This window comes from Sus scrofa, chromosome 8 (assembly GCF_000003025.6).
Source record: "Sus scrofa isolate TJ Tabasco breed Duroc chromosome 8, Sscrofa11.1, whole genome shotgun sequence".
NCBI classification, from domain to species: Eukaryota; Metazoa; Chordata; class Mammalia; order Artiodactyla; family Suidae; genus Sus; species Sus scrofa.
Genome location: NC_010450.4, coordinates 124,715,353 through 124,738,613, shown reverse-complemented (window position 1 = coordinate 124,738,613; position 23,261 = coordinate 124,715,353). Strand labels below are relative to the sequence as shown.

General features: G+C 39.4%; 1 protein-coding gene across 15 annotated transcripts in view; it reads left to right on the top strand.

Moving 5' to 3' along the window:
• The window catches only part of BMPR1B (bone morphogenetic protein receptor type 1B), a 499,194-nt gene that overhangs the window by 297,228 nt on the left and 178,705 nt on the right, over positions 1 to 23,261 (top strand). The window contains exon 1 of one of the 15 annotated variants that reach the window (XM_021100415.1): positions 20,195 to 22,398. The gene's annotated coding sequence lies outside the window, so the exon portion shown is untranslated. 15 annotated transcript variants of the gene reach the window in all.

The following is a 23,261-nucleotide window of genomic DNA, read 5'->3' as shown; positions in this document are numbered from 1 at the left end:
GGCTCCTGAAGGTTGACTATTCCTTTTGATTATTAAAGTGTTCCTTCTCACATTTCTTTTAAATATTTTTTTTTTTTACCAATATTCTTGTTTGAGCCACATGGGCTATCTTTATAAGGACAGCATTCTTTCCTGAAATGTCATATAAAATTTCATTACAAAAATACGTAGTTGGGTTCCATTTCATAAAGTTAATTTACTTCACAGAGCCTTGGAAGTGCTTTGGCTAGTGAAGTTTTTGATCTTTGCTTATTAAAATGTCAGGTAATAAAAATATTATGTGAGTTGAGACATATCTGAAAGCAAATCTGGGGTAGAGAGTATGACTTTACGTGCAACTTGGAAAGTTTAGTGCATTATTTACTAGTTTTGCAGTCCCCTTAAAAGTGAAAACATAAAAAAGGTCCATGTGAGAAACAATCAAGAAATTAGTCGTCTTCTCATAAAAATCAGTCTTCGGAGATTTAAATGTTAATTGAATTGTGTGCATGTATTCAGTGTTTAAGGAAAAGCTTAACAGCTCTTGAATTACTGTTTAAATTGAGAGTTAGCATCAACATGTCTTGCATTATTGTGTGATTCTAAGGACCAACCCCTCCTCTTAACTTGGGATTTTCTGGGATGCTAATTTTTTTCTCTTTTTGTTAATACGAAGGGAAAAACTGCAAAGCTGTTGGTTTATGATGGCAGTTTTAGTCATGCGTTGTCTTTTAAGAAAAGTCAACTTATGTCTCAATAAAAGGAAATACTGCATCTCTGTTACCATTGCGAGGGCATTATCTCCCCATTGTAGCTGTAGTATTGACTCTTGCTTACCTTGAACATAATTTCATAGCATAAATCTCCTGTGAACTAGACTCTTCAGGAGATCTTTAGACATTGTTGTTTTTCTTATTCTTTGTGTTTTTTTTTTTTTTTGGCACCTAAAACCTTGGAACCTCCAAGACATATGGAGGTTCCCAGGCTAGAGGTCTAATTGGGGTGCATCTGCCAGCTTAAGCCACAGCCACAGCAACTTGGGATCTAAGCCGCATATGCAAGCTACCCCACTGTTCACAGCAATGCTGGATCCTTAACCCACTGAACAAGACCCGGGATCAAACCCACGTCTTCAGGGATACTAGTTGGGTTCATTGCCGCTAAGCCAGGACAGGGAACTCCATTTTTCCTATTCTTTGTGTCAGTGAACCATTTTCAGGGACAGCCAGAGTAAGTGAGGTCCATCTCTGGTGTATCCATGTGTTTTCGGAATAGGTGATAGTTGCATTCGAACATAACAAGAAAAAAATTATTGGGCATTCTGAGGTAAATTAGGTCTAAGGGGCTGCTTTAATTTTAAAAACAAAAGCTCTACTGTTTCTAGCCAGAAGGCCAAGTATCTTGGAGTTAAACGTGGAAAATGTTTATAGTGTTGTATAGTTTTATTACTTCAGACAGAAGGAAAACAGTTTATTGAGTAACTTTCAGCCAATAAGAAATTTTATACAAGCCAGCAATCAAGAAGTGAACAAAAATATTTTCTGGTTTAGAATGAATGAAAAAGGCTTAAGACGTTTTGCCATTCACTTTGAAACAAGTGCAGTCTTTTTTTGGCCTTTATGTGACAGTAGACAGCCAAGTAAAAAGGTTTTATGAGTTACAGAATTGTTTTCAGGGTGAAGGGTATATCTTTTTTTTAATTTATTTTTTATCATTTATTTATATGTGTGTATATATATATGTTTGTTTTTTTTTGTTTATTTGTTTTTTCCTACTGTACAGCATGGTGACCCGGTTACCTTACATGTGTGCATTCATTTTTCTCACGTTACGTGTTCCATCGTAAGTGCCTTCGGGATGGATTAGCAATGGGATCCTTCTTTTTATCATTGGGAACTCTGTCTAGTCACTTATGATGGTATGTCTTTTTCTACTCCTCTTCCCTGCTTTGTTAGAAGGCTGATTGATGGCTGGACCTCAAGCAGAGATCTTGAACCAAGAGCTGGCAGTCACAGGTGGAGGATGGTGTGAAAACAGTATCGAAAGAGACTAGGTTTTTCGTTTTGTTTTGTTTTCTGCAGGTGGCATTTTTATTTTTTAGACCTTTTTCCTGACAGTTTTACCAAAATATAATTGAAACACAGCACGATAAGTTTAAGGTGTTCAGTGTAATGATTTCACTTGCATTTATCATGAAAAGATTATCACAGGAAATTTAGTAAACATTTGTCTCATAAGGTACAAAGTGAAATAAAATATTTCCTTGTGATAAGGACTCTTAGGATTTACCCTATTTTTGTATATAACATACAGTAGCGTTAATTATACGTATCATGTTGTACATTACACCCCTTTTCCTGATCTTTTTTTATTACTCAATGAATTTATTACATTTATAGTTATACAGTGATCATCACAACCCAATTTTAGAGCATTTCTATCCCAAACCCCCAGCACATCCCCTACCCCCCAACCGATATCCTTTGGAAACCATACGTTTTTCAAAGTCCGTGAGTCAGTATCTGTTCTGCAAAGAAGTTCAGTGTGTCCTTTTTTTCAGATTGCACATGTCAGTGATAGCATTTGATGTTGGTGTCTCATTGTTTGACTGATTTCACTTAGCATGGTAATTTCTAGGTCCATCCATGTTGCTGCAAATGGCATCATTTCTTTGCTTTTAATGGGTGAGTAATGTTCCATTGCGTATATGTACCACATCTTCTTGATCCACTCCTCTGTCAATGGGCATTTAGGTTGTTTCCATGTCTTGGCTATTGTTTACAGTGCTGCAATGAACATTGGAGTACATGTGTCTTTTCGAGTCATGGTTTTCTCTGGATAGATGCCCAGGAGTGGGATTGTTGGATCAAGTGGTAGTTCTAGTTTTAGTTTTCTGAGGCATCTCCAAACTGTTTTCCACAGTGGTTGCACCAATTTACAATCCCACCAACAGTGTACCGGGGTTCCTTTTTCTCCACACCCTCTCTAGCACTTATTGTTTATAGACTTTTTGATGATGGCAAGACTAGGTTTTTGGAATTGCGGAGATGCCATGCCACACCTATCTTTTACCTGGGGATTTTGTTTAGGAGATGGAAGTCAACTTCTCTATTGTTTAAACCACTGTTATTTTGGATTCATTCATAGCTGAACCCAGTCATGACTGATACACCCTCCCCAGCTGCTTTTATTCTTCGAGTCAGTAAACTATGGTCTTCTGGCCAAATCCAGCCTACTGCCTGTTCTGTAAATAAAGCTTTTTTGGAACACAGCCATGCCCATTTGCCTGCACATCGTCTCTGGCTGGCAGTGGCTGCTTCTTTGGTATGGGGGTAGAGTTGAGTAGCTCTGTTACAGACCATTTGACCCTCAAAGCTAAAACATTTATGATCTGCCCCTTAATAGAAAAAAAAAAAAATGCTGGTCTCATCTATTGATTGACCTCATTGATTTTTCTTTGAAAATTGGTCTCTTTCATCTTTCTTTTCCTGTGTTTATATCAGTCCTTATCAGGCTAAACACGTCTAGCTCATGTTTGAACTTCATTAGCTGTGTTGTTGCAAGCATTCTTAAATCAGTCTTGATTCTGTCATTTACTCGTTCTCTCTGATACATCGCAACATGGTAAGCTTTCTTAAGCAGGGTTTGCACTATGTCCCTTCTCTGACCAAAACCTTTCAGTGACCTCCTGTTTGCTATGCCATCAGGTCATGCCATTTTTGCTTGTCTTTTATAATTCTTTATATTGCTGCCCTGGTCTAGCATGCCAGCATTATTTTGTATCCATTTATTAATTGATTTAACAAACTTTTCAAATGCCGGCATGCGCTAGGAAACCCAAAACGCATCCACATCTGTAGTGATCCTTGGCTTGTAAAAGAGTGGCCGCTTCTGATTGGTCTCTTGGCCACCAGTCTTCTCTATTCTGGTCTATTATCTTTCTTACTGCTTTCTGGGTGAGTTTTCTGGAATGCAGTGCTGATAATCTCACACTCCTGATTACAGCCTTGAGTTGACCCCATGTCACCTGCATGGCAGGTTGTGCAGGTTAAATCTTGGTTTGTAGAGTAGTATACAAGGCTTTCTTGCATGTTGTTTGTAATTTCATTTCTTCTTTGAGAAGACCTTTTACTTCATCCTTGAGGGCTTGCCCTTTTTAAAATTTCTGTTCCTTTTGCACAAGCAAAACCTCTGTCTGGAGAATTCTCCTCTCCCCCTTTTTTTCCTGCCAGCCTTTTTCTGCAATATAATGTGTCCTTGTTAACTCTTCCTAGGTGAAGCCTGAATGGCACCTTCATTGTAAAGTGTCCCTTCCCTCTTGCTGAGCGCATCACTGGCTCCTCTGTGCTAGTCTAGAGCCTTGTGCAGACTTATTAGTGAGCACTTCGAATTGTAATAGGTAGGAGTTCACACAGTTATTTTCACCTCTACCACACAGTGACTCCGTAGATTGAAGTTTTCTGGCCATATGCTCTCCTTTGTCTTGCAGCTTTCCTCATGCCAGTTATCGCAGTTGTGTGTTGTATTTCTTTGTATTCTTTGAACATCCTTCTAGTTCACCACTTACTTGACCCCAGGCCAGACCTGCAGCTCTGTGTTCACCATCAGATTTCCCACTGTAGAGCTCAGTACCTGGCACCCAACGGACACTCAGAACCTGATTGTCAAATGAGTAACTTGATTTGTTGAAAGCAAAAGATTTCTTTCTTTTATGTTTGTGTCTGTCACATAGCACAGAACTCAGCTGTGTTAATTGATCACGAATGAAGACGTGAGTACTTTCTTCACAGGGAGATACTTTTCTTCCAATAAATTTTATCAGAAGTCCAGTATATAAAAGATAAAAGCAGAACTGCCGTGTTTGAATATCCCTCGCCCAGCTCCCCTCTGGGCTCCTGTGGGAACTTCACAGAGCCCCTTGGCCCCACCTCAGGGTTAGATGATGGTCGAGAAACCACTATTAGAATGGAAACAACATTGGCCGTAATGGCAGGCGAGCAGAACCTTCCCTTGGCTATGTGTATATGGCATGAATGTTCTCAAGAGAGTTTATGACTTCATTGTCAAGTCTGAGAACTTTTGCATTTTAATAGCTTGAACTTAAAGTACCATTAAGAGTTGAAAACCTAAAATATGATGCCTCAATTCAGATCACATGCAGTCATTGAAAATATTATTTTATATGGTAGGTTAACACTGAAAACTTTTCATGAACACAGCCAGCTATATCCTAAGAGATAGTGTGGGAAAATTGAAGGAGAGATCCTGGAAGTTCCATGAAGGGAATGCAGGCCCTTGGAGAAACGCAAGTCAGTCGACCGTGAAATCTTTTATCTTGGGAGGTGACAAGAGGAGGCAGTCAAACCAAGCCTAGGAGGTAATTTTACATAATCCTGATACGTGGGGAGGAGATCCCATCTCAAAAGCTGGGTTGTTTTCAAGGTCCGTAAGTTTACAGAAAAATAAATCCGTGGCATTCAGGGGTAGTTTTCCTCTTCTGACCAAGACCACACACTTGCAGACCTTGGATTCCGTCTCCAGCTCTGTTAAGTAGATGCACAGACCCCTTCGTCACCTTTCTTGGGCTTAAGCGTATGGAGTCAAACAGCCTGCCTAGAACTAGAGCCATTCAGAAAGTAGGCAGTCTTGTAAATGTAGCAGTTTCATTACAGATTGTAAGTATCGACCCCATTGACTGTAAAGTGACTTTCTGTAATTGCATTCTGTTTTCTTATTAACGTCTGGATTGGATGACTTTGGAGTAGATAACTTTAATTTACAGGTGTTCTTGTCCATGTGAAAGAGATCGATTTTCCTCTAACTGTTTAATCAAATAGAACATGAAAAATTCTGATTGTGGTACTCTAGGAGCTCAAAGCAAGTCAGATGCAGAAATTTATTAGGGAACATGTGACATCACACATGACCATATTCTTGATCTCATGTGGAGGGTATCTCCATACAGATGGTGATGATAACGCATCATTAGTTACTTTTCTTTTTAGCTATATAAGTATTAACGATGCTTGTGACTTTGCATCCAGAGCCACTGTATTTCTTTTTGTCATCTCCGGACTTTCCTGGCATCTCTCCAGATGCCGTTGTTTAATAATATTTGCATGGCTTATTTTTGTCGCTGAAAGAGGTAGCTAGAGACCATGTGATTACTTATACCTGGCTAGTGTGCCCCCCCCCATCTCCTTCCCTCCTTATGACAAATTCTCACTGGGCCTCCACAGAGGAACCCGGTAATGCTAAGCTCGTGGACATGGTGAGTAATTAATTATAAAAAATAAGGGCAAGTTTAAGAAAGCCATTTTTCATGGCTTGCCTTTTAAAGTGAGAAAATGAAAATGCTATCCTGAGTTCTGCGCAAAAATATGCTTTTTTAAAAGTTAGATATCAGAGTTCCCATCGTGGCACAGTGGTTAATGAATCTGACTGGGAACCATGAGGTTGCAGGCTCGATCCCTGGCCTTGCTCAATGGGTTAAGGATTCGGCCTTGCCATGAGCTGTGGTGTAGGTCGCAGACACGGCTCGGATCCCGCGTTGCTGTGGCTCTGGTGTAGGCCAGTGGCTACAGCTCCAATTGACCCCCTAGCCTGGGAGCTCCCATATGCTGCAGGAACGGCTCAAAAAAAGGCAAAAAGACAAAAAAAACAAAAAAACAAATTCAACTAGGAACCATGAGGTTGTGGGTTCGATCCCTGGCCTCGCTCAGTGGGTTAAGGATCCAGTGTTGCCGTGAGCTGATGCAGCTTGGATCTGCCATTGCTGTGGCTGTGGTATAGGCTGGCAGCTACATCTCGGATTAGACCCCTAGCCTGGGAACCTCCCATATGCTGCAGGTGTGGTCCTAAAAAGACAAAAACAAAAACAGAAACAAAACAAACAAAAAAACTAGCTATCTTTATCAGACTAAAAAATGTTAGGAAATTTACGCTACCATTTTAGATGCTGAAATGCTAGGAGGAGTATTTGAGAAGCAGCCAACTTAGTCATTTTGTATTCCTGAAGTTCGTTTTAGCTTTGATCCTTATGCTAGAACTTGAAGGCAGCTCATGGACTGGGCAGGTGGCAGGCCCACAGCCTGTGGGCCTCTCGTATTTGAGACAACCTGAGCATCCATCCTGGGCCAAGTCAATGAGGATGTAAGACCTTTCAGATTAGTGAGTTTCCTGATTGGTGAGTGGGCACCATTGTGCTCTTGTACCCTAGCCCATGTTCCAGAGTAACGGGGTCTTACTCTCCTGCATCCACCCTCACCCAGTACTCCGGTTTCCGTTGTCACATTTCCCTGATGACCTACATGTTTTTCCTAGTTTCACTCATACTTGTTTTGTGGATTTTCCAGCAGTTTTGCTGGGCAGTCGCAGTTCACCTCTCCATCCCAGGTCTCCTGGCTCCACCGTGTGCCACCCACCCCTGAGACTGCATTCTGCCCCTGAGACGTTTGTTCGTTAGACACCTGTAGTTGGCTAGCAGACTGGGCTCTTTCTTCTATTCCAAACCTGAAGGCCTTTATTTTAACATTGAGCAATATTCTCAGAAAACTCATAGCCTGTCACAAAGCCTTCCCCCACCTCACCCCACCCCCATTGCATCCTGATTATTTTAACAACGTCCTATTTGCATTTTAGGGTTAGGAGCCTGTGTTCTTGCTGCAATAACAGAATTAGTAGAGCAGAACGCTTCCTTCTCTGCTTTAGTTTTCTCATGACTAGCAGGACATATTTCATTTTTAAATCTTGCTTATTATTTGTCTCCCCCACTGCAGTGTAAGCTCCATTTGGGCAAGGAATTTTGCCTGCTTTATTCCCATAAGTACCTTCAATTGTTATAACAGTGCCTGGCACATAGTATATGCTTAGTAAATATTTGTAGACTGAAATTTTAACTTAGTCAGATGATTGTGTCTTTAAGTTTAGAAGTCTGCTAAGGAGTTGATGTGTACTGTGTTATTGCCTTGTGGTTTCTTAAGTGTAAAAAAATGGGGTGCTTTCATGAAGTTTTAAATAATGGCTGTACTTCTCAATGCTTTGTTATTTACTGCACTTCTTTTATACACTTCATATACCTCAATTACTCGAACAAAATAATATTTCAGGGGGAGTTTTGCTATTACTAAATCTTGAACCAGAGGGGGTGATTGATCACTTGATGGTGATTTCAAGGTACTACTTCTAACATCGCATGAAATGGAAAACGTGTCTGTTCTCAGTTTGACAGATGAGCTCAGCCTGTCGTGTGACATGCTCTTTAAGATGCATTTTCTATCTCTTAAATAAACCAGAGGTGTCCTCCAGAGGCCATTCAGTTTTTGGTAGCATATTAGCATCATAAACAAGTGTTTGTGAGAATTTAGAATATATCCTCCAAGGAGGGAGGCAAGGGACTTGTACGAGGTGTCAGGGAAACTAGGTAGAATTGTCAGGTTTTGGAGGAACTGATGCCTCTGATTCACTGACGGACTTTGTAGAAAGTCATTCAACCCCCCAGAGTCTCAGTTTCAATCCTTGTGAAATGAGAGAACTGGCCTGTGGAATATGATAAACAAAAATAACTGTTTTCTCTCTAGGAATAGATGTGTTTTAGAAAGGTTCAATTTGATTTAAGTAAAAAATTGTTTGACCATCCAACTGGTTGGAATAGTATGATCCCATTGGTGTTTGAACTCAACATTTTTATTAATTGAATTAGTCATTACTAAAAACTAATTTTTACTTAGGCACTTTATTATTCTACTTTTTACTTTAAAGAAAAACAATTTAGGAGTTCCCTGGTGGCTCAGTGGGTTAAGGATCTGACATTGTCACTGCTATGGCTTGGGTCACTCTGTGGCATGGGTTTGATCCCTGAGCTGGGAACTTCCATATGCCACAGAGTGCAGCCAAAAAAAAAAAAAATTGGTCCTCACTTCTATCACTTGCGTCAGTTAACTTCAGTGTTTAGTTTCACATGACAATTAAAATATGGGTAAACATGTACCACCCTGATTTAATTCAGAGATGCCTCAGCCACAGGCAGCAACTCCGTATCTATTTCTCTTCTTGATGTTATCAAGCCTGACATGACAAAGATCCTATTTAATTAGCATTTTTATTTTATTATTATTGATAGACTTTTTTCTTTTATTGATTATTTATTGATGGATAAAAGTAGAATATGATCTTATTTAAAAATAATAGTTTAAAATAAGGTGCCTAAATGCTTTTAAGATTGATTTTCCTTTTTTAAAATTATTTGATTTTTTTTTTGTTTTTTGTTTTTTTTTTTTTTGTTCCTGTGGCATGTAGAGGTTCCCAGTCTAGGAATCCATTCGGAGCTGTCGCCGCTGGTCTACGCCACAGCTACAGCAGTGCCAGATCTGAGCTACTTCTGCAACCTACACCACAGCTCATAGCAATGCCAGATCCTTAACCCCTGAGTGAGGCCAGAGCTCAAACCGGTGTCCCCATGGATACTAGGCTGATTCATTTCTGCTGAGCCACGACAGGAACCCCCTGATTTTCTCTGACATTGCATCATATTGCCTTTGTTTGTATTGAAGGTTTGGGTGATCATTTATCGTGTGTGTGTATCTATTACAAAATATATATATTACAATATATATGCTACTACATACATATATTACAATATGTAAAATGTATCCTCAGAATCTTTAAGGAATTAGAAGTATTTAAATAGTATTAATGCAGAATGTAATATGTACAATATCTTTATTTCTTGAATATTTTTTCCCTTGCAGTAAATAATAAGGTGAAAAAAAACCCATTGTTCAAGCTATAGATAACATAAAATCTTCTTTGAAGGAGTTTTATGAGTCATGTGTACAAAGTATTTTGGAAAGAATTAAGTCCACTTAAAATATATAATTTTTATTCAGTGTCGTGTTTTGTTAGCTGTAACTTTAGCTGTGTTGTTTATTTGCTTTCTTTAAACAAATTATTTTTTCTACTAATACTGATTTTTAAAATGTTTTTATTATCAAATTTAAACTAATTCAATAATTTTTTTTTGTTGTTGTTCTGCCTTTTCTAGTGCTGCACCTGTGGCATGTGGAGGTTTCCAGGCTAGGGGTCTAATCAGAGTTACAGCCACAGGCCTACACCAGAGCCACAGCAACATCAGATCCAAGCCGTGTCTGGAACCTACACCACAGCTCATGGCAATGCCAGATCCCGAACCGACTGAGCGGGGCCAGGGATCGAACCCACACCTCATGGTTCCTCGTCAGATTTGTTAACCACTGAGCCATGACGGGAACTCCAAATTGAATAATTTTTTAAAAAATGTTATTGAAGGATAGTTGATTTACAGTGTTGTTTCAGGTATATAGCAAAGTGATTAAGATATATCTATATATTCTTTTTCAGATTCTTTTCCTTTATAAGTTATTACAAGACATAGAATATAGTTCCCTGTGCCATACAGCAGTCCTTGTACTTTATTTTATATAGGGTAATATGTTTGTGTTAATACCAAACTCCTAATTTATCCCTCCCACCCCCTTTCCCCTTTGGCAACCATAAGTTTATTTTCTATGTCTGTGAGTCTATTTCTTTTTTTTTTTTTGTAACTCAGTAGATTTTTTATTTAACATTTATAGTTGCACAACGATCATCACAACCCAATTTTAGAGTATTTCCATCCCAAACCCCCACCATCCCCTCACCTCCCAACCGATATCTTTTGGAAACCGTAAGTTTTTCAAAGTCTGTGAGTCAGTATCTGTTCTGCAAAGAAGTTCAGTGTGTCCTTTTTTTAGATTGCACATGTCAGTGATAGCATTTGATGTTGGTGTCTCATTGTCTGACTGACTTCACTTAGATAATTTCTAGGTCCATCCATGTTGCTGCAAATGGCATCATTTCTTTGCTTTTAATGGCTGAGTAATGTTCCATTGTGTATATGTACTACATCTTCTTGATCCACTTCTCTGTCGATGGGCATTTAGGTTGTTTCCATGTCTTGGCTATTGTATAGAGTGCTGCCACAAACATTGGAGTACATGTGTCTTTTCGAGTCATGGTTTTCTCTGTATAGATGCCCAGGAGTGGGATTGTTGGATCGAGTGGTAGTTCTAGTTTTAGTTTTCTGAGGCATCTCCATACTGTTTTCCACAGTGGTTGCACCAATTTACAATCCCACCAACAATGTAATAGGGTTCCCTTTTCTCCATATCCTGTCCAGCATTTATTGTTTGTAGTATGAGTCTATTTCCGCTTGTAAATACATTCATTTGTATCATCTTTTTAGATTCCGCATATAAGTGAAATCATGATATTTGTCTTACTCTGTATGAATTACTTCACTTAGTATGACAACTAGGTCCTTCCATGTTGCTCTGTAAATGGCGTTATTTCATTTTCTTTATGGCTAACACTCCATTTTGTGTTTATATATACACCATATCTTATTTATCCACTTAACTGACGATGGACATTTAGGTTGCATCCATGTCTTGGCTATTATAAATAGTGTTACTATGGACATTGAGGTGCATATATCTTTTCAAATTAAAGTTTTCATCTTTCTGGATATAGGCCCTAAACAACTTTTTTTATGATCTCTTTGAATAGGAAAATGATATCTTCCCATTGAAAAACATTTGGAAATTACAATAAAAATAAAAAATCTGGGAGTTCCCATTATGGCTCAGCAGTTAGCAAAACTGACTAGCACCCATGAGGATGTGGGTTCGATCCCTGGCCTCACTCAGTGTGTTAAGGATCCTGCATTGCCGTGAACTATGGTATAGGTTGCAGACATGGCTCAGATCTGGCGGGGCTGTGGCTGTGGTGTAGGCTGGCGGCTGCAGCTCTGATTGGACCCCTAGCCTGGGAACCTCCACATGCCATGGGTTTGGCTGTAAAAAGACAAAGAGACCAAAAAAAAAAAAAAAAAAAATCAATTTATTAGTATCATCACCTCCGATAACCATAGGAAACATACGGGTTCATTTCTTTCCATTACTTATTCTGATGCGTTCATACATACATACATGCATATGCTAATAAGTGTATCGTATGCAGGCATACCTCAGTGATGTTGCGGGTTTAATTCCAGACTACCATGGTAACGTGAATATTGCAATCAAAATGAGTCACATGACTTTTTGGTTCCCCAGTGACATGAAAGTTATGTTTACTCTGTACTGTAGTCTGTTAAATGTGCAACAGCATTATGTCTAAAACAATACATATCTTAATTTAAAAATAAGTCATTGTGGAAAAATTCAGTCGTCTGAGTCTTAAGCGAGTCAGAGTCATGTCGAAGATAACTGGTCATAGATCACCATAACAAATACTTAAAAAATGACATCATTGGAGATACTGTGAGAACTACTAAAATGTGACACAATATTAGAAGCACTACAGTAAAAACATTTTCATAGAACACAGTTCGTAGTAGCTGCTAAATAAATAGAGGCATCATAATAATAGTTGATAATCATTACTCCTTGATGATTCAGAATTCGTGTACCAAATTCAAAAGTCCGTCTTTGAATTTAGGACTTTCACTTTTGATAAATGTCTAAAATTTAAATTTAATAAAGTATTTAAAGCCTTGACATTGTAAAGACTCCAGTCATACATGTAAATTCCTTTTCATCATGTTCGGATTAATTGATACTTCCCTCATCAACGTGCAAGGATACATTTTTCTCCACAGCCCTCACAGTATTGAATATTAACAAAACTTGATAATGATTTACCCTGCTAGAAACTCTCATAGTTGTTTTAATTTTCATTTATTTTATTACCGGTGAAGTTATTGTCATGATTATGGTTCTTTTCTGTTCATTATCGTGGTATGATTTGGCCTTTTTTTATTTAGTATTTTTCTTACCAACTTGATTATATAAAACACTGTGATGTTTCTCACAAAGATGTTATTCATGGCCTAATATTTATCCTTTATTTATAGAAAGTTTTAATTGTTCTACAGAACAATTACTTCAATTATCTCTTTTTCCGTATCAAATTCTTTTTCAGCAGCCTTTACCATCTCTCGCCTTTCTTAGATTAGTTTTCAGGGCTCCCATTTTTGGTGGTCTTCTCTCTGATCTCCCTCTCCCATTGGGAGTTCAGTTGTGCCCTGATTCATTTGGACCCAATACAGCATCAAAAAATCGGCAGATCATTAACGCCGAAGAGCCAGTGACTGCACAGGGAGGAAGCTTCCAGTTGGCTGTTGAAGGCGTCATAAAAGATACTGGGGCTACTGCAGGTTCCAAGATCTGATCAGGACGTGGGCTCTCTCAACTGCATAGCTATACTTACGTGCAAGTAAAAAATTCAAGGTGAATCAGAATTATGTTGTAAGAAGAGCAGGCTGGGATGGGAGACATTATTGCGGTGATCTTTGGAAAACAGAATCTACCAGTGTTCATCCTCTGACCACAGCCATTTACAGCCCTCGAACATGTAAACACGCTTATTCTTGCCTTCCAGCCCCTAAAGGTCCCCTCATTACTGTGTTACCTTGCCGTCTCCAATCTTGTCTTCTAAAGTCCAGGTGCAGAGGAGACTCCTTGAGTGAGACTTCCTGAATATTGAAAATGCCTGAACTAGAGGATTTCCTGAAAAGCTCTGAACTAAAGAGATAAGTTATCTGCCCTTTACAAAGCCAACATTTAATGGTGTGACAAGCATGGGAAAAGGCTATGGTCCCATCTGTTCAAAAAGGGAGAAATGAGAGGCTACTGTATTCCATAGCATATCTCAAACCCAGATGGTCCTGCTGCCATTTGCGTAAGTAGGGGCTCGGTCTGTTCCCTGGGGACTGTTCTCTTTGACTCTTGGCTCTTCCCATTGTGTCCTTGTTTCCATCCTCTGAATTTTCCTTCTTTTTCCAAAAACACATGGCCTATGTTTATTGCTGACTAGTTTTCTCAACCTTCTTTCTGTGCATGAAATTTGGAGGGTACAAAAGCCACTTTTCATTTTGTGTTGTTTTTGTTTCCGTTTAGTTTGAGCTGATATAATTCTTTAAAAAAAATCTTTAGGGTATATTATATATTAATTTATATTCCCCTCTATTAGCAAAAGCCACACCCAGAAAATTTTTGAGATAACTGCTGCCTTATGGGTTCCCTATGAGGCTATGGTGGGAAAACACTCTTAAGATTCTTTCTTTAACAATTGAAGTAAAAATTGAAGTATAATTGATTTACAGCATTAGTTTCAGATATACAACATAGTGATTTGATATTTTTATAGAGGATACTCTATGTAAATGCATTCTTAAATATTGGCTCTACATCATGTGATGTCACTTATATGCAGAATCTTAAAAAAGATACAAATGAACCTATTTGCAGGACAGAAACAGACTTTGAAAGCAAAGGTACTGTTACCCAAGGGGGCAGGTTTGGGGGAGGGGTGGACTGGGGATTTGGAATTGGCAGATGCACACTGTAGTATATGGAATGACTTGCCAACAGGGACCTGCTGTATAGCACAGGGAAGTCTACTCCATATTCTCTGATAATGTATATGGGAAAAGAATCTCAAAAATAATGGATGTGCACATGTAGAACTGAATCACCTTGTGGTACAGCAGAAATCACAATATTGTAAGTTAACTATATTTCTTTACAACTTTAAAAAATAAGAGCACAATTTATCACTGTTCTAGATTCACTAATCTCAGAGAACTTACTTTGGGGGGGGGAAGACTACTGAGTTAATGAAAGTATTTTAAAAATTAAAAAATGTATTGGTTATAGTCCCTGTATTGTGCATTATATCTCTATATGTTATGTTATACATAGTAGCTTGTACCTCTTAATCTCCTTCCCCTATTTTGCCCTTTCCCTAATATTTTTATTAGTCCTGTTGGTTAGAAGAGAGAATTGGTTCCTTATGCCTTTAAGATCCTTAGAAGACCTTTTATCTGTACTGAAAGATCTCTGAGGCAACCACCTTGGTATTCCTGAGGTGGTATCACAGGGTGTTTATAGTCACACACTTACTTTTACTTGTAGACCAAATTTTTCTGATTACACTTCAGCATTTTATCTTTTCCCCGAGGCTTGCTTTTTTTTTTTTTTTTTTGGCAAAGCTTTTGTTCTCTGAAGTGATAGGGAATGAAAAATAGTTCTATTTTCTTTTTTTTCTTTTGCCATTTCTTGGGCTGCTCCCGCAGCATATGGAGGTGCCCAGGCTAGGGGTCGAATCGGAGCTGTAGCTGCCGGCCTACCCCACAGCCACAGCAACACCAGATCCGAGCCACATCTGTGACCTACACTACAGCTCACGGCAACGCCAGATCCTTAACACACTGAGGAAGGCTAGGGATCGAACCCGCAACCTCATGGTTCCCAGTCAGATACATTAACCACTGAGCCACGACGGGAACTCCAAATAAATAGTTGAATTTTCACACCCAGCAAGTTCTCTTTTTTATTGCTCCTCCAGATTTTGCTAAAAACCAAGCAGTTCCTTCTGAAACATCTTATCATAAGCGGCAAAGGGAAGGCAGGTGCTCCGTTCAGTATTCTACTCAGAAATCTCCTTAGCTTAGAGGAGGTTGGAGTACATTGGAGACATGTTCGATTTTCTACATCACTGCGAACATTCATATTGCTCAATGTTCTTCAACTATGTGGCAAGGACCTCCTTTTCTCCACCTTCCAAAAACATAACCTCTGGGGACCTCAGAGTTAAACTCTTTGAGGCCTGACAGGCTCCCACTAACAGTCTGGTTCAGGCTTATATCTGCTGTCTGGTCCAGAGGCAAACATCATGTTTTAATTTTTCCTTGTTTTTATTATACTACTTCACTTCTTGTATCAAAGTGTGTTCTAGTTACATATTGCTTTTTAACAAAGAACTAAAAAACTGAGTGGCTTGAAACAGCAAAAGCAATGTTATCTCTTCTTAAAGATTTCTGTGGGTCAGGATTTTGGGCAGAGCCCAGTTGGGTAGTTCTAACTTAGGGTCTCTTATGCATTTGCAGTCAGTGGTGTCTGGAGTGAGAACAGCAAGAGGCTGAAGCATCTCTCTATTCACGTAGTTTGGAGGAACTCTCTGAGTTTGTCATGTTGCTCGTTTGGTCTCGCAGCATCATATCCTCTGCATCGTCAGACTGGTAATGTGGCAGCCAAAGGCTTTAAGAACATGGGTTCTGATGGGTCAGGTGGAAATTGAATCATATTTTATCACCTGCCCTTGAAGCACATAGTGTCGCTTTTACTAAGCTCATTCAGGTTGAAGAAGAGAGAATTTAGACCCTACCTGTCAATGGGATGTAAGAAGAGCCTCTAGGATGGAAAGTACTGCTGTGGCCATTTTTGGAAAGTAAAATCTACCAGGCTTCTTTGTATCCAGTCTTTGAAGGTTAACTGCAGAATTTATGGATATAGGTATTGATGTTAGAAATATAGATAGAACCTTTTAGGTTAAAAAAAAGCCTTGACCTTAACATCCTTGCTTTCATCTTCAAATTTCACCCTTTAAACATGCAATGAATTTCTAGTTATAGCATTTAATGGGGATCTAAATTTCATGTTTTTCTCTCAGCTAAGCCAAAATTAGGGTTGTGGGTGGCACATGATTTAAGTTGTATCAAGTTCTTAGCCATGCAGAGTTTATGAATAGTAAAAGTTTTAACTGGCCAGCTATTGAAGAAACCTTGTGTTTTTGTAAGGAAAGAAGGAAAATGTTTCCTAAAAATAGGTGAAATTACATTTCTTCCTATAATCCAGCTCTGCATAAGAACTGACAGTTTGTCTGAGAGAGTCTTAAAATTAATCTTTTGAATACCAAGAACCATAGGTTGAACTTCACAGATATGAGCAGTGAGAACTTGCCTAAAGGCAGAGAGCTGCTAGCATCTCTTTTCTTCATGGCCACATCAGCTTCGTCTTCTGTCAACTACATCTCGGAGCCACGTGAGCTTTGGAAAATTTTTAGCTTTCGGATGTTTAGTCTGCATAGGCTGGACCCTGTTCACTGCATCTTATTACTTCAGTTTCCCCCTCTGCTGTCAGCAGCGCTGCTATCCAGCTAGCTTTTGTAGAAGCACCAGGCTTTCAGCAGCTTTATAAGCCAAAGACCAGAAAGCTGCTACCTGTGTAAAACACAGCTATGTCTTCACAGGGCTGTCAAGGACCAGGTTCCACTGAGCCCTCTTCAGCAGATCAGAGGTGGTATATGATGAGTTAAAAATACAATCGTAGATCATTACAGTTTATTGCAATTACTGTACCTAAGAAAGTACCACTTTTTAGCAATCAGCCTGGCCTGTTAACAGTGAAAATTCTCTCATCATACGGTTGAAGGCAACATAACTTAGTGAATTATTAACTGTAATTTAGATGATCTTTTAAAGTACATGCAAAGTGTGGTTATGATATAATAAATACTAATGTGGGATTTCATAGTCATAATTTTGCCTCTCAACAGTTCACCCTTAGGTAAATTTCTCTGTGATAAAATCTGAATTCCAGCAAGGAGCCTAGTGAAACTGGCAGTAGATTTGTTCATTTAATGATTTTTAGCAAACTGATTTTTAAGAATATTCAATTGTTTTTCAAACCAAAGAAGTTCAATCATTAGGTATACAGTAAATCTACAGAAGTGACAAATGATGGGAGTTGCCGTTGTGGTTCAGTGAATTATGAACCCAACTAGTATCCATGAGGATGCGGGTTTGATCCCTGGCTTTGCTCAGTGGGTTAAGGATCTGACAATGCCTTGAGCTGCAGTGAAGTTTGCAGATGTGGCTCAGGTCTGGCATTGCTGTGGCTGTGGTGTAGGCCAGCAGCTGTAGCTCTGATTGGATCCCTAGCCTGCGAACTTCCATATGCTGCAGGTATGGCCCTGAAAAGCAGGAAAAAAAAAAAAAAAATGTAAAATACGATGACGGCATTGAAGACTGGATCATAAAGTAACATAAAATTATTTAATATGAGTAGACAATTGGAATGTCGGGTTTTGATAAATGTTTTCAGCTCATTTCAATTTAATTCATTTAGCATCTTAATTGTATAACTAAAGGTAGTAACACTTTATTTAGTGTTATTATCCATGAAAACTGAACTCGTTCATTTTAAGTAGGAATTTAAATGTCATATTTATTCATTTTCTACCCCAATTCTAAAAGTTATTTTTCCTAAGGTTAGTAACTCATTGATTAGCATAGTAATTGTATTAAGTTGATGTGTTTGCCATTATGCATGTTCATATAAGCCAAATGTTACTTATTTTTCTTTCCTTGGGCCACCCCAAGGCCTACGGATTTCCCAGACCAGGGATCAGAGTCAAGCCCACAATTGTGACCTACATGGCAGCGGAGGCAACATCACCCCCTTGAACCTACTGTGCTGGATGGGGACGGAACCTGCATCCTGATTCTGCAGAGATGCTGCCAATCCTGTTGCACCACAGTGGGAACTCCCCAAAATGTATTAATAATTTTAAAACATTCTTTTTAGGCCTTTATATCTTTTGCTCACCTCCCTTCCCACCTACCTTCCACACAGTTTTACAGATTTTATCATTGCCACCCTGCTTCTGAGAACTGCTCAGTGGTATCTCATTGCCAGGAAGATAATAAAAGCTAGAAAGACCAGGCCCTCTGCTGTGGGCTCCTTCCTCCCTCCTTGCCTTATCTTTTGCCTCATGCTTCTCTGCAGCCTCTGCGCCATCCACAGAGACCCGCTTGTCACCTCCTGCACAGACGACAGGCTCTCTCACAGCTCTGCCTTTGCCTCTTTCTGGAATGGATCCCCCTGCCTTGCCTCTTCTTCTGATTCCTGCTCACCCTGTTAAGGCTTAGTTCCTTGACCACCTTTCCTCTCCAGTGAATTAGGCACTTATATTTTTTTCACCTGTGCATAGCTCTTATACTGTTTTTAGTACTGTGTGTTATAGCTTTTGCCTATGTGCTATTTGGAGGCAGAGTTGTGTCTTTAGTTTTGTATGGTATAGATACCTGACGTATATTAGATATTTGAAATTGTTTACTGAAGGAATGAGTGATTCAATGAATTTATGGCCCATTTTATTTTTCATTTGAGTCTGCAGTCTTTTATCGTCGAATCCTCTGTCTTACCAGGCCACCCTTCTTGCATGGAGCATGGCAGTACCTCTCATTGCACATTTTTAGTATTTCTCACTTAAAAAAAAAATGTACCAAGGAAGAGAGCGTGGTAGGCAGGGCTTGGTAATGTATGTTTGCAGAAGCTTATACCAGCATTGTGCTGCTTGAATGTGGTATACCTTCAACAGTGGGAGTCTTAATTACTCATTAAGCAGGTGTTTGTAGAACCACCACAAAGAATTGTCCTGTGATTATGCAAAACTGCATAAAACATAGCTCCTGATTTTAATTAAGGTGTTGTCTACCAGAAAAGAGAAAACAGATACCTAATACAAGTTGAGAATATGTGGGTTTTTATAAAGGTACAGAAAAAAAAAAATGCAAAGGCTGTTTTGAGATAGATGGGCTCAGCTGCCTTTATCAGATAGACCTTGGAGAAGGTTGAGTAGAAGTTTGTCATTCCTTTTTACTCTGAATTCCATGACTGATGGACCATGTAGAAAAGCTGTCTATTGCCTTGAAATTCACATAAAGAATAATTGATGGTAGTACTGTGTTTATATATGCAACTTTGATAAAATATTATTAGGGATAGGGAGATTAAGAAATATCCTAAATTTATTTTCTGTGGAATGATTGACTTTTTAAATAAAGTTTCTTTAGGTAGTTAATGTATTTTAATATGCTAAGAGAGCTGGAGGAGATGGTATCACCTGCAGACCTCCTAGGACAATAGAACCACATGATACAAGTCAGTTTTTTAGCAAATTGGCTTGCTTGCCTGAAATAGGACCAGGACTCGATCGCTTTTGCTTTTTTTTATTTTAATTTAGGTACCTGAGTTTGTGGATGATCATTAGCTGTTAAAAAACAAATAATTGAAGTAGACACTTAGAGTTGGAAAATGAGACATTTGACTACCATTAGGAGACTTTTATCTCTATTAAATGCAGTCCAATAAAAGATATTGTGGTGTTTATTTGAAGAATAGAAATACCATCTGTACGTGATACATGTACCTAAATATATATATAAAATATATATATATATTTTATATATATATATATTTTATGGCCACATCCATGGCATTTGGAAGTTTCCAGGGATTGAATCAGAGCCATAGCTGCAACCTACATCCCAGCTGCTGCAACACTGGATCCTTAACCCACTGTGCTGGGATATGGCGTAGGCATCTGGATTTTTAAAAGTGTTACCTGTGATCCTCATAGTTTAAGAATAACTGCCTTAAAACACCATTCCTTCAGTGCTAATTATTTGGCTTCATTGTGTACCCTCTCTCCCTTTGTTTGTTTGTTTTGGTTACTTAAATACCAGGATTGTTCTTACCCCAAGGTCTTTGCATTAGCACTTTGTTTTGCCTGGAATGCTCTTTCTATGGCTGTCTCCTCATCACACAGGGTTTAGCTCCAAGGCTTCTGCTTCAGGCAAGGCTTTTCCTAATGCCCCTGACACTTTCTACTCCCTCCCCACTCCCCATTGTCCCATTATCCTGTTTTACTTGTATTATTGCCATTTGAGGGGGACCATGAGATGTTATCCTATTCATTTGTTAGGCTCCAGCCCCTACCCCCAACTAGAATGTAAAGTCCATGAGGGCATGTCTGGTTCACCATTATATTCCTAGCATTTAAAGCCAAGCCCGTCATATAGCATTCGCTCAATAAATATTTTTGGGTAAATGAATTAAAATGTTGATAGAAAAATGATTGTGGCTATATAAATAATTGTTACCTTTTTTTTCTCTCCAAAACCAACACAAAACATGGGATCACATTTTAAAAATTAGAATAAAGCCATAAGATGAAATGAGAGAAAATGTCAACAAAGAAGACATTGGTTGGTGGTGGCCCCCGGTATTGAAATCTTTGAGTCGGTGATATTAAGACAGGGCTCCTTGCCACCACTTGAGACTCTTACTTATGCTGTATCTTGGGTCATAACCATTAACCCAAAGTGCCACACATTTGAAATCTTCATACACTTTCTGGTTAACTTCTATTTTAAGAACTCTCGGATAGTACCTCCTCCTTCAGAAAACCTTCCCTGAGCTCAGTCTCCAGGAAGAGTTAGGTTTCCTTTGCTCTGCTTGCGTGTGTCGTGGCCATTGTCATACTGTTTGATAGTGACCTGTTCACCAGCCTCCCTGAGAACAGGGATTGTGCTTGTGGCACCAAGCCCATGATGGGTACTCAGCAAGTATTGTGTTGAATGAAAGCATAAATAAATATAAAATATTCCAAAGAAGCATTAGAACTGCTGAATTTAAAGTATCAAATGGATTTGTCAAGAATCTAAGAAGGTTGAAGTAGTTTTTAATAAAGCAATAAATAAGGGTATTCAGGCCGATGGAGGGGGAGGGGTGTGATGTTAGGCACACTTAGGAAATTAAGAAAACATTCTTGGTGCCAATAAGTCTGAGCACTGGCTTCTAATTGATACGTGGCTTGTCATCTATTCAAGGTTTTCATCACTCACTTGGGACTTTTTATACATTATTTACCCTTTTTGATAAACTTCTTTTCAATAGCTGCTATTCAGATGGATGCATTTTCCAGTAACACCTGATATGCATTTTAAAATGTAGCTTTTAATTGATACTGATTGCCAGTAAATCCAATGATAACGTTCATCCGTATACTTTGAACTTTGTTGTTCTGCCCAAAAGAAAATGGAACAACCTTTGGGTATATAAATATTTAACATCTCTGTGTAGAGCCCTGTAGTTTCACGGTACTGCTGTTATAATTTTAGTACTTACATGCTACTTTGGATGGCCCTTTCAGATTCTGCTTCTGCATCTCCATCGCACTAGGTGATCGTACCTGAAAGCTAGATTAGAAAGGAGAGTCATGCATTTGAAATGAACGCTTTCAGTAATATTGTGGGATTGTTTATTGCCTCCTATTCTGTCACCAAAAAAATGACAGAACAGAGAAAGAAGAGTGAATACTTGGGACAGAAATGGTTGTTAAGGCCTCCCACATCATCCTGCAGTTCACAGGGTTGTCACTGCTTTCCTGCTGGCGGCCTGGGAGCTGGTACATGCTTTTCCTTCTGCTTTGGGGAGGAAACATTAAATTTGTCACATCTCTAAGAGGGAAACGGGCCAAGAGAGCAGGGAGTTTTAGTGCCGGTGGTGGCGCATCCAAAGATGTTTCCCTCCCTTTCATTTTCGACTCTGCACTCCCACGTAGTTGGATCTCATTCTGCCTCAGCTTGGATGTTACTCGATAGGAATCAGGATTCAGAGAAGTCTGGTGGTTCTTCGAGGAGGCCCAGAAGTGTGGACGTGCTGGTCCACACAGCCTTTCCTGTGAACCTGCGGTTTGCCGTGTGAGGAGGAGGTAATGTGAGGGTGGTGGTGTGGGCAGGGAGGAAACGAAGCCAAGAGGAGAGGGCCGGGTCAAGACGGCGGGGTGGCCTGTGTTCTGTGCCCGAAGTTCAAACCTGCAAGAGTAGGTGCTGAAATTGTGTTAAGTGTAGGAGCAGTTCCAAGATGGATGAGGGAGAAGGTGGAGTGGTGACAGGAGACTCAGCTGTGAACCTTTCGGCACTGAAGGGTATGTAAAAGCTACAGATGAATTTGGGTAGGAACACAGGGATGGGGAGAGGGCACCAACTTGAGAGATGCTTCTGAGAGAGTCGTCTGAGCCATTAGTCACCATTGAGAAGTAGCAGAGAGCAGAAGCGGAACCCTGAAATGTTTCCCTTGGATGACTGAGTAGTGGCACTGTCATTACCCAAGTAATGGGTGTGTGTGTGTGTGTGTGTGTGTGTTGCCATTATCAACAAGAGTGCATATACCTCAACATAGGAATACTTTGGTTTGTCCCCTAGGAATTATTTTTTTCCATAGAATAATTCTATTGAGATATGGCCCCGCAGGTATTATTAAAAAGTCAAGTAATAAAGGCCAAGGATTTGATGTGAGAAGACCTGAATTCAGTTTCTGTCTATACTTCTTTCAAACGTTGACACATGGCACTGTTCCCTTACCTACTTTGAACTTCGCTTTGCTCCTGTGTAAAGTAGGGGTACTTTTTCATCGGCTTGTCCTGAAGATCAAATGAGAAAACATATGAAAGAAGACTTCTTTAAAAATGTGAGGTGGGAGTTCCCGTCGTGGCGCAGTGGTTAAGGAATCCGACTAGGAACCATGAGGTTGCGGGTTCGGTCCCTGCCCTTGCTCAGTGGGTTAACGATCTGG